The sequence below is a fragment of the Onychomys torridus genome, chromosome 12 (assembly GCF_903995425.1).
Source record: "Onychomys torridus chromosome 12, mOncTor1.1, whole genome shotgun sequence".
Classification (NCBI taxonomy): Eukaryota; Metazoa; Chordata; class Mammalia; order Rodentia; family Cricetidae; genus Onychomys; species Onychomys torridus.
The window spans coordinates 74,646,099-74,660,983 of NC_050454.1; positions in this window are offsets into that span (position 1 = coordinate 74,646,099).

Below are 14,885 nucleotides of genomic sequence, written 5' to 3' on the forward strand. Positions count from 1 at the left end.
TCCCAGAGATGCAGGGATGGTTCAATATATGAAAATCTGTCAATGTAATCCACCATATAAACAAACTAAAAGAAAAGAAGCCACATGCCACATGATCATCTCATTAGATGCTAAAAAAGCCTTTGACAAAATCTAACACCCCTTCATGATAAAGGTCTTGGAGAGATCAGGAATTCAAGGAACATACCTAAACAAAATAAAGGCAACTTACAGCAAGCTGACAGCCAACATCAAATTAAAGGAAAAGAAACTCAAAATGATGCCACTAAAACCAGGAACAAGACAAGGATGTCCACTCTCTTCATATCTATTCAATATAGTACTCAAAGTTATAGCTAGAGCAATAAGACAACAAAAGGAGATTAAGGGGATACAAATTGGAAAGGAAGAAGTCAAACTTTTGCTATTTGCAGATGATATGATAGTATACATAAGTGACCCCAAAAATTCTACCAGGGAACTCCTACAGCTGATAAACACCTTCAGTAATGTGGCGAGATACAAGATTAACTCAAAAAAGAAAATCAGTAGCCCTGTTGTAGAATAGTATTTCAAAGTGTGTTATTTTTGCTTATGCTCTGGAACATTTGTTTAATGATGCAAAGATGTGTTGGATTAAATAAAATTCATTGGCAATCAAGAAGCTGAGTCAGCAACTAGCTGACAGGAAGTGGTAGGGAGGAGCCAGGTGAGAAAGGGTTTATAAGGAGGGGCAAGGAGAAGCATAGGGCTTTTTGGAGAGGAGGTGAGCTACCTGCTATTCGGCCTCTGAAGAGCAGAATTCCACCTTAACCTTTGAATCTTAAGTTCTTTAGAGGGACAGGGGTTTAGTTCTCTTCATAGCTTTGTAAGAATTGAGTCAGAGGGATAGATTTCCCTCTGGCTACAACCCTTGCAACCTAACTATTGCTGGTAGCAGTGGAGTTGTAGTTGCTGATTCAGGCAGCTGTGGCTTAAAAGGCAGCAACTATTAAAATAACGGACAACATAGCCCTCCTATATATAAGAGATAAGTGAGCCAAGAAAGAAATCAGAGAAACATCACCCTTTACAATAGCCACAAATAACATAAAATATCTTGGGGTAACTCTAACCAAGCAAGTGAAAGACCTGTAGGACAAGAACTTTAAGTCTTTGAAGAAAGAAATTGAAGATGTGAGAAAATGGAAAGATCTCCCATGCTCATGGACAGGTAGAACCAACATAAAAAAAAAATTGGCAATCTTACCAAAAGCAATCTACAGATTCAGTGCAATCACCATCAAAATCCCAACACAATTCTTCACAGACTGCTGTGGATATCGCTCTGTATAAATAAAATGCTGTTTGGCCAGTGGCCAGGCAGGAAGTATAGGTGGGACAAGAGAGAAGAGAATTCTGGGAGGTGGAAGGCTGGGGTGGAGAGATACTGCCAGCTGCTGCCATGACAAGAAAGATGTAAGGTACTAGTAAACCATGAGCCACGTGGCAAAGTATAGATTTATAGAAATGGGCTAAATATAAGAGTAAGAGCTAGACAATGGTAGGCCTGAGCTAATGGCCAAGCAGTTTAAATAACATAAATGTCTGTGTGTTTATTTTACAAATGGGTTGTTGGACTAACAGGCCTTGGTGGGGGCTAGAGAGAAGGCCTCCAACTACAACAGACCTCAAAAGAACAATACTCAACTTCATATGGAAAAAAAACAAAACAAAAAAACCTCAGGATAGCTAAAACAATCCTGTACAATAAGCAACTTCTGGAAGCATCACCATCCCTGACCTCAAGCTCTACTATAAAGCTATAGTATTACAAAAAGCTTGGTATTGGCATAAAAACTGACATGTAGACCAATGGAATCAAATTGAAGACCCTGATATTAATCCACACACCTATGAACACCTGATTTTTTACAAAAAAAAAAAGCCAAAACTGTACATCTGGAAAAAAGAAAGCATCTTCAACAAATGGTGCTGGCATAATTGAATGTCAACATGTAGAAGATTGCAAATAGATCCATATCTGTCCACATCATAAAACTCAAGTCCAAGTGGATCAAAGACCTCAACATAAATCCAGTTACACTGAACCTGACAGCAGAGAAAGTAGGAAGTAGCCTTGAACACATTGGCACAGGAGACCACTTATTAAATATAACACCAGTAGCACAGACACTGAGAGCAACTATTAATAAATAGGACCTCCTGACATTGAGAAGCCTCAGTAAGCAAGGGACACAGTAAATAAGACAAAATGACAGTTTACAGAATGGGAAAGATCTTCAACCCCACATCTGACAGGAGGCTAGAGTGGAAATGGGAGGGAGGGATAAGAAGGGGATGTAGTGGGAAGTTTCCTGTGTCCCACCCAGTCCCGCAGCCTCTCTGTCCCAAGTAAACACACAGAGGCTTATATTAATTACAAACTGTATGGCCTATGGCTCAGGCTTCTTGCTAGCTTGCTCGCTTTTCCATTTTTAAATTAACCCATTTCTATCAATCTATATGTTGCCACATGGCAGTGGTCTTACTGGTCTGCTGGCATCTTGTTGCTCCTTGGGCAGCAGGCTTGTGTCTCTCCTGACTCCACCCTTCTTCATCTCCATCTTCAGTTTCAATGTACCACCTAACCTTATTCTGCCTCTCCATTGGCCAAACAGCTTTATTTATAACCAATGAGAGTAACACATATTCACAGCATACAGAAAGACCTCCCACAGCAGGGGGAAATCTGTGGTTGCTATCTAAAATGAATTTTAAAAAAAATTCCTAAATAAAAAAAGACTAGCATTTGGAAAACTAAGAACTCCCGCCCAGAAAGCTCTAGGATCCTCCAGAGAGATGCATACATAGTTTAAACAGGGTTTTAAACTGTACTTGTAAATAACAGAAGTGCATAACACAAATAAACGACTAAATCAGTTACCCACTCCTACTTATACAGCCAGGAGGGTGAGGCATTGGACAGTTTTGGAATTTCAGAGTAGTAGTTTCAAATTTCTGAAAGTTCCAATCCTATGGTATTGTCCCTTCATGTCTTCCAGGTTTAGTGTTGACCTCTTGACCAAGTCTAGAATCCTGCCTTACTCCAGCTGTCCTAGCATCTGCTCCTTTCCCTAATTCTCCCTCTGGATATAGAGCTCATAAACTCTGGCTCAGTATCTTCATCTTTGAGCCCTCAGCACTGAGAATGCTGCCTGCACACAGTAGGTGCTCAATTAGATGCTGGAGGTAGCCTAGCAACTTTTCTGTCTGACCCCAGGCTGGGTGTAAATGGGACCTTTTGGCCTCAACAGTGAGCTTCCTTTTTAGAGGGTGCAATATGGAGCTCTCCCAGTAGAGGCCACTGGAGGGCTATGGAGGAGGACTCAGCCTCTGCAAAGATTCTAGAACAAGTACGTGCCTCCTGGTATCTGGTGATGAACTTTTCTGACTCACCTGACCCTGATACCAAACCTCCCATACAGTTCCCTGTTTGGAAGGACATAGCCCTGTCCACACCACATTCTGACCTGAAGCTGACTTAAGAGCCTGGACTGGATCACTCATCCACTGGCTGGACACATCTTATCCCATGATGTCTGGCCTAAAGCCCTTCAGAGCATGGGTTGTCCTGGACACCCCCCTTTGCCTCTCCACCTTCACCCCATTACCTGGAGCATTACCACCCATCTTTGCTCGTAGCTCTCAGTTATTCTCCAGTATTTAATCTACCCCCCTGGACTCAGACAGCTGCAACTGTCCACTCAGTCTTCAGTGCCCTATCCCAAGACCTACTTGGGATCTTACTTTTCTCTTCTCAGAGAGGCCAGGAATTGGAATTGGGGCATAGGAGTCAACAGTTGACCCAAAGAATAGTTTGTCGACCAACCATCCCATCAAGAGACAGCCAGGGGCCTGGGCTGTGGGAAACAGCATTCAGCTGAATTATTCCATCTCTCCCTCTACATTTTGATATGGAATGTGACAACCAGTCTGACTGTAATGATAGTCGCCAGACCTGTGGGAGACCCACCCTCCAAATCTTACTGTGAACATTTTACACATATTAATTAACTTGTCTCTCACAACAAACCTGTGGGGTTTGTTACCTGTATCAGCCCAGATTTATATAAGCTAAAACAAAGACATAGACACAGAGATCCAGGTCAAGGCCACACAGGCTGTAAGTAAGTGAACATGAACATGGGTGTCCTTTCTGTATCAATTATATAGAATTTAAGTTTGGGGTACACACAGTAAGAAACACAAGTAACTTTTTTGATTACCTTCAAATTGAACAATATTCACTTTATATATATATAATTACATACACCAACCTAATTGCCTACAGAAAAGGGAGGAAGGAGGTTATGAATATACCAAGAAAAAACAAATGCATGTATGAAGGAGAGCATGGGGTGTGCACACGTGTGCAGGGCTGCAGTGAAAGTAGAGATGAGAGTGCTGAGGCAGCACCAGAGGGGGAGTCTCCACAATGTGTGGGTTCAAATGCAATTGGCAGGAGGGCTTTCTCTGTAACAGAACACAGGGGAAGCACAGGTAAGAGGAATCTGACCTAGGACAGAGATTGCAGAGACCTTGGAAGAGTGGCCATCAGCTGGCTGTGTGGACTTAGAAAACTCTATCCACTTGGCTGAAAGCTTCTTGAGGATGGAGATTCTGTTCAATGTCCAGAACACAGCCTGGCACACAATAATTGCTCCAAGCTTATGAACTGAGGGGAAGGGGGTAGAGGGGTATGAAAGGAGGATGGGAGGGAAGGAAAGAAGGACGGAAGGCAATGAGCTCCTCCTGGGAGGTTGCAAGCTAGACATCTGGGAAGATGCAAGGCACAGGTGATAAGCAGTCTCTGGGGGCAAGAGGAGAAGACACTACTGCCAGGGACAAGAGCACCATACATGCAGCCATCTTGAACACCTGTTTCATATCTTTCAAATGTTGGTTATAAATTGTTCAAAGTGTGCATGTATTACTAATGAATTTTTACCTTAAAATTCATCAAGAGAGCAAATATTTCTCTTTCCCATTTGATAATTTTGCCCCCCCTCAAAGTGGAAGAGGGGACCAAACATTTAATACTAAATTAAAATAGAGAAATGATTTTAAATGCTAACATGGAATTTTCATCCATCAAGCTAAGATGATGATCTTAGAAATAGCTGTTTGCTTTACTTTCTAGCTAAACATATCCCCTTGAACCTGACCTGCATTTGGTTGCTAGGGCAAGTACCAAATTAATATGTGCTCCCACACAGTGCCCTTAATAAAACCTGAGGAGGCATTTAAAAGTTGAGGAAATGAGAATATTAAAATCCCCATCCACCACCATCTGAGCATATGATGGGCTTCTAAGCTGGTGCACACCTAGTTCAGACTTTGACAGCGTGACTACACCAGGAAAAATTCATTTCTTACTCCATTTTGTAGTTATTGCCCAAAAGATCAGCTTCAACCCTGCTGCAAAGTCCTCCTTAGCTGTTGTACATGGTCATTTGAATCTCATGTATAAAATTCTGTAATGCTGAGTATCTGGCTCCACAGCAATTTCTCAGAGATAAAGAGATACTCAGCTATTTTCTCCTTGAAACTCTATAGCTGATATCTATCACTTCATTTGGAAGCTCCTGCAGAGCCCATGGATATTATTGCATAACTATGATCCACTGGCCACCCATGTCAGAGTCTTGAATTGCTTGTCCTGGGACAAATGGGGTTGTGTATATCCAGTGAGGCTGGGAACAGACTAGTGTAGATGAGGTGTGCTCACTTCTAGCTCAAGGACTGAGTCTGAATTGAGACCAGCATCCAACAGCGAGCCTTGGAGAAAGGGGCAAGGATCTCCAGAAAATTGTGGTGGTGTATATGCCCAGCAGCAGTAAGCCATCAGCACTTCTTGGTCCTGAGAGGTAAGTTTGGAATGACATGCTTGGGTCTTTACACTCCTTACAAAAGAGAGACCAAAGGAGAAACTATAGACGGGTGGAGGCTGAAGGGTGGGGTCTGGAGAGTGGGAATAAAATATTTGTTGTTCCTAATTACAGAGCTGAGTCCCATTTTCAAAGATAGAACATTGACGAGAAAAATAGGTGCTGTGGTTTGGTTGACAATGACCCCTATAGGTGTTCAAATGCTTTGTCTTAGGTCGGTGGAACTGTCAGTGAAGGATTAGGAAGTATGGCCTTAGAGAAGGTGTGTCACTGGGGATGGGCTTGAAGTCACAAAAGCCCACACCATTCCAGTTGGCTCTACCTCTGCCTTGGAAGTGTTGTCTCAACAATTAAGCTCTGAGCTGCTGCTCCGGCACCGTGATCATGGATTCACTTTTTGCAACCATGGAACCCATATTAAATGCTTTTTTTTTATAAGTTGCCTTGGTCATAATATCTTAGTTATGGTTATTATTGCTGTGATTAGACACCATGATCAAAACAACCTGGTGAAGAAAGGGTTTACTTGGCTTATACTTTCATATCACTGTTCATCATCAAAGGAAGTAGGACAGGAACTCAAACATGGCAAGAACCTGGAGATAAAAGCTGGTGTGGAGGCCCCAGAGGAGTGCTGTTTACTGGCTTGTTCCCCATGGCTTGCTCAGCTTGCTTTCTTATAGGATCTAGACTCTAGGATCAATAACCCATGGGTGGCACCACCCACAATGAGCTGGGCCTTCCTCCCACCAATCACTAAGAAAATGCCCTAACAGGCTCACTTACAGCCTGGTCATATGGAGGCACTTCTTAATCGAGGCTCCTTCCTCTCAAATGACTTTAGCTCATGTCAAGTTGATATAAAGCTATCTGGTACAATTGACCCCTTGTCAACTTGACACACAAACATATCACTGTTAAGCCACAACCTTTCCTTTCTTGTTTGTTGTGGGAATTATTGACACTGGTCCATGAGCCAATAGTGAATGGCGGCTTTGGCCCAATGGGCACAGTCTTCCAGATAAGAAGCCAGGAAGGGTGTGGGGGTGGTGTTGAGCTGTGTGAGTGATGAAAAAGCTTGCAGTTTGGTCTCCGTCTCTCCTTTGGGAATACAGAGGCACTGGCACAGCTTCATTCTGTATTCATGAGTGTACTGTATTGATTTCACCTGTTAATAAACCTGACTTGGTCCCAGACTTCCACTTCCCTCATTACTTGCTCATCCCCAGGATAATACATTAATATCAGTACCACAGTATAAAACATTTTATGAACTTAAAAAGTCTATCTTTGCAAATTCAAACACTTTAAAATTCAGTCTCAAAAAAAAAAAAATCCAATGTCTCTTTTAAAACCTAAAATCTCTTTAAACATTCAGTGTCTCAACTGTGAACGCCTGAAAAAAATCAAAAATAAGTTAAATACATCCTTACTTCAAGAGGGAAGAACCAGGGTACAGTCACTATCAAATCAAAGCAAAACTAAACTCCAACTGTGTGAATAACTCAGTATTCAATATCTAGGATCCACTCACCACCTTCTGGGCTCCTCCAAAGGGCTCAGATCACTTCTCTGGCTCCTCCCTCCAGCTCCACACACACAGATTATCTCCTAGGCTCAGTCCGGCTCCTCTCCATTCCTGCTGCTATTCTTGGTGATTGTCCCGTGATACTGACATCTCCAAAATGCAGGGGTCTTCTGCTATAACTGGGCTGCACTTTCACCAATAGCTTCTCCAAGGCTTTTTTCAGGGACTCCAACCTTGCCACACAGTGCTAATCCTCAGCTGCTCTTCATGACCCTTGCATGTCTTCAAAACCAGTGACTCTTACACTACCAATTCAGATGCAAGTGTGAGGTATGACCTTGGCCACTTCTGGAACACAGCTTTTGTGTGCTGACTCTGAGGAAACACTTCCCAGACGACTTCACCTCAATGATGCTGCTCTTCTTAATCACTGCTAATGTCTTAACTCCAGCTGACCAGCATGAGTTTTTCCAGTAAAGCAAAAGTTTTACTACAGTAGTTCTGATCTCTTGTTAATTCCAGCTGATGCCTCATCCTCAGCTAACTAGAACCACAGATTCTCAACTCAAAATAGCAAATGGTCCCAACAGTCTTTAAGTGACTCTCAAACTTCCTTCTGGAATGTCACAAACCAGGCTCCAATCCTCTGCTCTGCTTTCAACACCCTTATCTTCCAGGCTCCTATAGAACATCCCACTGAGTTCTCAACACTAGATGGCTTTTCTATCCCAAAGTTCCAAAGTCATGACCATGTTTTGAGGAGGATTCTGGAAGGTCTGTCATAGCAATACCCTACTATGGTGGTACCAATTTGTCTTTGCTACAGCTCTTGCTATGTTGTAACACCATGACCAAAGTAAGTCATGGGGAGTGTCTACTTAGCTTAAACTTCCATATCACTGTCCATCATTGAAGAAGTCAGGAAAGGAATTCATACAGGGCAGGACCTTGGAGGCAGGAGCTAATGCAGAAGCCATGGAGGGGTGCTGCTTGCTGCTCATGGCTTGCTTTTTTATAGACACCAGGACTACCAGACCAGGAATGACACCACCCACAATGGGCTGAGCCCTCCCCCATCTGTCACTGATTCAGAAAATGCCCTACAGGCTTGCCTCCAGATCAATCTTATGGAGATTATTTTCTTGATGGAGGTTCCCTCCTTACAAATGGTTTTAGCTTCTGTCAAGTTGTTATAAAACTACCCAGAACAGTACCTCTTCACAGCATTAAAAAAGTAACTAAGACAATAGGCAAGTGGTTTATTCTTCAAGAGGGTGGATGCAGGTAGACACACCTGTTCATCCAGTAACCAGATGGCAACTAGGCAAGGCCAACCAGCAGGTGCTTTCCAGGGCTCAGCTCTTCACAGAGACACCACAGCACAGTGAGAAAAGACCTGGGATTCATGGTCGAATGAGCTAGGACTGAACACAACCAGTGTGAGCTCATTCCTGACATTTAGTCATACAATATCTAGATGAAAGTTCCCATGACTGATGGTCAAGATGATTTCTCTAGGCTCATCCCATTAAAACTCTCTGACCTTCTGACTCCAAGAAGCTGAGCTAATGTTGGGCAGTGGTGGCACATGCCTTTAATCCCAGAACTCGGGAGGCAGAGGCAGGCAGATCTCTATGAGTTCAAAGCCAGCCTGGTCTACAGAGCGAGTTCCAGGACAGCCAAGGCTGTTACACAGAGAAATCCTGTCTCGAAAAAAAAACACAACAAAAAGAAGCTGAGCCAAGATTTGGAAGACAAGTGTTGAGAAGGGTTGATTCCACAAAGTGAAGAAAATCTGACTCTCAGATCAATGTAATGAGCTCCCTAACACAGTCCCCTCTACACGTGTCCATTGGGCCAAAGGGTTTGTTATATTAGCATCCCATGCCACACTCCTTTCCCACTCTTCAGCTGTCTTTCGAAAGGTTGTCATTTCATTCCATGTGATGAAGAACTGAAGCAACCACTCACTAATTATTACAAAAACATTATATTGAGGCACCTCAGCTTCCTCGGTTGTTGTTTGTTTTTGCTCTTTTGGAGAGGGCCCGCCACTCAGCTCCCAAATAAATCACACATGGAGGCTTATTCTTAATTATGAACAACTTTACTTAAATTGTCCCGTCTACCTTTTGCCTCTGTGTTTTCCCCCATTCTCTTGCTTACATAAATCTTATTTTTACTCCATGGCTTGCTGTGTACTGGGTGGCTAGCCCCTGGAGTCCTCCTTCTTCTCTGACTCCTTCAACTCCCCTCTTCCCAGAGTTCTCCCTCTATATATTTTCTCTGCCTGCCAACCCCACCTATCCTTGCTATGGGCTGTTCAGCTCTTTATTAGACCATCACGTGTTGCAGGCAGGCATAGTCACACAGCTTCACAGAGTTAAACAACTGCAACATAAACAAAAATAACATTCCTTAAAATAATATTCTACAACACTTGACTAATATCAATTAGCCCCTTGAACAAATTTTTATAACTGCCTGCATTAATTTCCTATGGCTGCCCTGACAAACTGCCACAGACACAGAGGTTATAACAAAAATTCATTCACTCACAGCTGTGAAAATCAGAAGTCTAAAATCAAGTCATCAACAAATGTATTAATTTTTGTCACAGTGACAAAAATATCTGCAAAATAGTCCATGGTAGGTTGTCTTCATTGCTTTTGGACCTGTAGTGGTAGAAAAGAAAACCACAGTGGCAAGGGGGTTTGGAGGAGAAAGCTGCTCCTCTCCTGGCAGCTGGGAAGCAGGGACAGACAAAAGGGGGCAGGGCACAAGATGCACCCTTCAAAGATACAACCCCCCAGATCTACCTCCTCCAGCCAGGCCCTGCTTCCTAATAGTCCATTCAGCTACAAACCCATTATTGGATTAATCCTTCCATGATGCAATGCTCTCATAGTCTGGTCCTCTCAGGAGAGCAATAGCTGGGACCAAGCCATCAACATAAGCCTTTGGGGGCCACTTCATGTTCAAACTACACAGCTTTCAGAATCCTCCAAAAAGATGAAGTTGGTGTCCCCACCTTTCCTAGGACCTAGGGGACCCACTGCTGGCCAGTGCATAGCTGCTCCCTCCATCTGGCTCTGGTTCCATCCCCATGCCTCTGATAAGGACCTTGTGAGAGGCTTCAGACTGCCCAGATAATCCAGGATTTTCTCCCCTTCCCACGATCTTTCATTTCCTCACATCTGCAAAGTCCCTTTCAACATGCAAGGTGACACATTTGGGCTCTCAGGACTGGGATGTGGCATATTTGGGGGCCATTATTCAAACGACTGCAAGCATCAACTCCAATAACACAAAGAAAAGCACACCAAGGAATCTCATAATTAAACTGCTGAAAACTCATTCATATTTTGTTTTAAAAGATCACCTTAAAAGCAACCAAAGGAAATATATGTTCTGTGTGTGTATGGGGGCTGGGGGTGCTAACAGTAAGAAATCTCTCTCTGTTCTTATCAGAAATAAGACCACAGATCAATAAAATGTCTTTGAAGAATATAGAGAAGCCAGAATAGACAGTGTCTTGATCTATTTTGTGCTGTTATACCTCAGAACATCGGAGACTGGGTCACATAGGACAGAAATATATTTCTTACAGTTCAGGGGCAGTAAAGTCCAATGTCTAGAGCCTGCAGCAGCAAAGGTCTGTGTCTGCATCACCCAATATCATAATGTGTAATGTCAAGAGAAGAGCATGAACTTACAGTCTAACCTTTCTTACAGTGGCATTAGCCATGTGTAAGGACAAACTCATCCCACCAGGCACCCAATCCTGACACTGTTACGTTGGGAATCAAGTTTCGGCCACATGCTTTTGTGAGGACACATTCAGACCACGTCAAACAGCATGGGTAAAGGAGGCGGGGCTGTGAGACAGCAGGACAGAGGAAGACAGACTTATAACTACCATAGAAGCATAAAAGAGGGTAGGGCTGAAACCATTCATGTGAAGGGGTGTGTGTGTGTGTGTGTGTGTGTGTGTGTGTGTGTGTGTGAGAGAGAGAGAGAGAGAGAGAGAGAGAGAGAGAGAGAGAGAGAGAGAGAGAATGAACAGGGAGGGAAAAAGGGAGAGAATACCATGGTGTACTTATAGAGGTTAGAGGACAATTCTTAAAGTCATTCTCTCCATCCACCTTTACATGAGTTCCAGGAATTAAACTCAGGTCTCAAGACTTGCAGCGAATCCCTTTACTCTCTTAGTTAACTTGCTGGCCCTGTAGCTTTTTTATCTTAAATGTGACTCTAAGTTCTCTGTGTTGAAGGCTTGGTCCTCAGCCTGTGGCACTCACTGTCTCTGATCTCTACCCTCTTTCCAGCCCCAAGTCCTCCGATTTCCTGATTCCACACAAAGATACTAGGATATCTCCTCTTACACCAGGGCTTAAGGAATTTTTACACAACTCCAGAAGTACAGATTGTGATGGCTGGTCTTAAAGTCAAGTTGCCACTGATTAGAATCACCTGAGGAGGGAGCATCACCTGAAGAACTATTATTGCTGCTGTAATTGATCTGGAAAGACCACCCTGAGTGTGGACAGCACCTTCTGGTAACAGCCCATATAAAAAGATCTTTGCAGAAGGACCAGGAGGGCATGGCATGGTGACTTGCCTTTTCCCACTGCTGCCACTCCCTTCCCCTGACAGTAGAATCAGCCTTCCCAGACTTTCATAATTGACTAGGGACCAGAATCTCTCTGAGAACCTTCTAAATAAAATATCTGAATTAAAAAACAAACAAACAAACAAACAAACAAAAAAAAACCTGCTAAGCCTGGGACCTGTGAACCATCTGGGGTCCAGACAGGCTGCTGATTCCCTGAGTGTTGGAGTCAAGGGTTCAAGGAACTGGACTGGACCTGCACACACAGCCTATTTTCTGGAGGCAGGTACTTATATGAGCCTCTGTGTCTGAATGCTATGTAGAATGATTATCAGGCCCATGAGGGTACAGGGGATATGGGAGGCAGGACTCCTGAAGTCACATTCAGACCCCAAACTCAGTCACTTCGTCTTCAAAGAGGCAATGAGTGCTACAGGGCTTCAGGAGGGAAGCCAGAGTGCATGCTCCTGGAAGAGCCAGCAGTGCTCCTCAGCTTTCCGACTGAGGTGCCTGGGATGGAGTCCTGAGAAGATGAACAAACTCTGCTGTGTGACAAAACTTTTCCTGCAGATATGCAACACACACATCTACTCACCCGAGATAGGGAGCCCACAACAGACCAAAGTCCAATTTGGTGAACCAATGAGTTTTATTGGGGTCACTTACAGGAGCAGAAATGACTCAAAAACAGCTCCATCACCAAGGCCCACCCCTTAATGAATAACAGCTCACAAAGCTGGGAAACTGGAACACACTGCACAGCCTGTAGGAAGCCTAACAGGTTGGACAGTGTCTTTTCCAAGCGACTCAGGAAGTCTAAACCTCTTCTAGGCAGCTTGGCTGATTTCTGTTCCAGGCAGCGGGTCTGGTCTGAGTTTCTTTGCAGCTGTTCTCCTCTGAGAGGCATCTTTGTGACTCAGTTTGTCTGAGAGGGACTCTCAGCTTTTATTGTTTATTTTGGCAGGGAGGGTCCTAGTGGATTTGTTTGGTTTCAGGGACTTCCTGAAGCTATTTTGAGTTTACCTTCCTGCTTAAGGTGCTTCCTTGCCAAAAGGAATGTTTCAATCTCATTGAAAACAAACTCACCATCCAGAGGGCAGCTGGCCTCTGCTTGACCTCTGTGATCTGTGGCATTTCTCAGCTGCTTTGTGGAACTTCTTTCCTCCTCCCCTGAGGCTGACGACCCTGAGTCCTCCAGGCTTGGCTTTCTGGGCTGCATGCTCCCTGGCAGTTTTGTGCAGCAGTCACTGCAGCTGTGACCAATCTTGCTGTCTTGTTGTCACTGTTTGCATGCTGTGCTGCTGTCAATTAGCTCCCTGGGTCATTAAAATCCATCAACTCTCCAGCTGTGGGTCCTGCCAGAACACATGAGAATCGGTGTGTCTCCACTGTGTTTCAGTCCTGGGTGCATGCCTTGTGTGCTGTTCAACTGGGGTTGATTGTGCAACATCCCAGGAGAACAAACACCATTCAGTAGAAAGCAATGCCCAGCATCAGCAGACACACACATCGTCGCCTATTTACATAACAGGCGTTGCACATCAAAAGCAGCTGCTTGGGGGGTTCTGGGTTAGAAGAGCCTGGCACAAAGTAACTCTTTTCCACACAGACAGAGCCTGTTAAGCAGATGAGACCCACCACTCCAGCTTTGTCTAATTCCAGGAAGCAAAGCATAGACTTTACATCCTGGGAAGGTGGGACTTGGCAGTCCCTAGGCTGATTCCTCCACTGTGCTGGACACAGAATGGAGTTTCCCCAAGTTACTCTGTGTATTGTCTGGCCAGGTTTTACACATGTTCCTGGTTTCTTTCACAGCACCAAAGCTGTGGGAACTGCAGTTGTCATCCTTCCGGGTGAGACAAGAAGGTAGAATCTTCTGTGTTCAGCTCCCCGCACAGCCTGCCTCAGTCATCACCAGCTCCCCAAGAGTATTGTCAGGAAGGCATCCTGCTGGTTGTTGGCTGTACTGGGGTGGGTAGAAATCTGGCACCCCTGACAATAAGAGCTCTTGGGTCCTCTCCATCAAGGTGGGGACAGCTGGGCCATAGTGCTGCCCATGATTCAGACAGCTGGTAGGTGGATACAGACCTCAGACATATGAGACTCAAGGTCCTACATAGGAGGGGTTTGATATAAGTTGGCTAAGGAAGCCCCAGGATCTCCTTGCTTCCTTCTTGCCCCTCTAAGACATAGTGAAGGTATGGGGCTACCTGAGGAGGTAGCAGCAGCCTCTCCACTGTTATCATACTTCCCAGGAACGCACACTGTTCCTGAGGCCCAGGCATGACTACTCCCATGTTTCAAAGCCTGAGAGAGAGCAAGGGAGTGCCTGGGAATCCAAAGTCCTCTGCTATGTTTAGAATGTGTCCCCTGCATATGTTGGGGACTTACTTACCAATGAAACAGAATGGGGAAGTGAAGCCTTTGAGAGGCAATACGGTTGGAGCCCTCGTGAGAGGACAGATGCTCCATAGTGAGCTGGTTACTTTGGGGTCATGGGTTTGGATTGCTCACATGCTGTGTGTGATGGATAGGCATGTCTTCTCACTCTTCCACCTGCCATGAGATGGCCCAACATGAAGTTCTTCATCTTGGACTTGCCAGCCTCTAAAACAGTATGAAATATGTCTCTCCTCTATAAATTCCTAAGACTCTGGCACTCTGAAACATCATCATAGGCTATTGTGTCTCAGTGCCTCAGAACCTAAATTTGAGCTTAGGTGGATCTAATTCTCACAGAGGCAGTGACATGGTGCACTCAGAGTTAGGTGCCCTGCAAAGAACACAGAGGCAGTGTCCATAGTGTAGGTAGAGAGTCCAAGGAATCATTCATCAT